Here is a 1,395-nt window from a genome sequence, read left to right as displayed (position 1 = left end):
TAGTTTGCATTAGGAATCATTAATCAAGAACGAGAGTTAGTATTAATGAGACCTAGGGAATAGTAGCATAGGCCGAGAGGTAGCTACTATTTAACATGGACCGAGAGGACTTGTTTTCCCCATCCTTCGCGACCGTATTTCGAATTTACCTAGGATTATGTGCCATCGCAGCTATAGTGAACCGACCGTCTTAGCATTTCTTTTATCATAGTTTACTTCTTTTGCAACTTTTATTTATTTATTTAATTTATGTTATTAGTTTTAGAATTTATTCACATCAAAACCCCCACAACTGTTACCCGATAGACTGAAATATATAGCAACTATTATCTTCCTACCTCCCTGCGGATCGACCCTTACTACCGCTTGCTAGTTGTAGTTTGGAATTTATAAATATTATTTTTGGTACTCACTTCGACAGGTATCAAATTTTGGCGCCGTTGCCGAGGAGGCAACGCTAGTTTTAGTTGTTTTTTATTTTAGTCTGTGTTTCGTCTCAAGGGAAGACTGAGTACCTTGAGGCAGTTCTTACCATTTCTTCTAGTATTGTTTTGTTAGGTCCTACAGGTCCTATCTACAGTACTTTAGAAGGGGCCACCCATGTTCCACTCTCAGGAACAGCAGGTGCCGTTTTGTGGGAGATGCGGCGGAGCGGGACACACAGCTGATGCATGCAGGAGCCCTAATGAGAAGATGTTTGCTTTTCATCAACTTCAGCTCGACAATGCGTATAATTAAGCTACTACTTCACCGCATCAACCATATGTGCCTCCGTATGTAGCCCCACCACCATCCACTCCTTCACAGCAAGAGTTGAATAATGACGTTGCAGAGTTGACAAGTCTAGTGCAGCTGCTTATAGTAGAGGTACAGAAAAGTAATGCGGCAAATGAGGTCTCAATCATGGAGCTGAAATCTCAAATTGCTACATTAGACAAGAACGCAGCTGAGATACCGAGTCAATTTCACTCTCTGAATCAGCGTATTGAGACCGTACATGCAATAACGCTGAGGAGCAGGTCTACTCTTGATGGATCTGAGAAAACTGCTGAAAAAGGGAAGAAGAAGAAGGGCGAGAAAAAGACGATCAACAGTAATCACGGTCGATCGACCACATCACCTGATCGATCGACCGATCCGCGAAATGACATAGCTTCTAGTCTTGTTGAAACCGGTCGATCGATCGACCAACATGGTCGATCGATCGAGGAAGCGGTGATGACGAACCATTCCATCCTCCACCGCCGACAACTTGAGAGACTTCTTGTTTGGAATGCACGACGACTCAAAACTATCGAGGCAAGATCCAGATGTTGATGGGTCCGTTCCGATTCCAAAGTATGACCCTACGACGGTCAATGGTTCACTGAGACGGACTGAAGAAGGTTCGAGCTA

The sequence above is a fragment of the Silene latifolia genome, chromosome 3, assembly GCF_048544455.1.
Source record: "Silene latifolia isolate original U9 population chromosome 3, ASM4854445v1, whole genome shotgun sequence".
Classification (NCBI taxonomy): Eukaryota; Viridiplantae; Streptophyta; class Magnoliopsida; order Caryophyllales; family Caryophyllaceae; genus Silene; species Silene latifolia.
Note: the sequence above shows the minus strand (reverse complement) of the source record.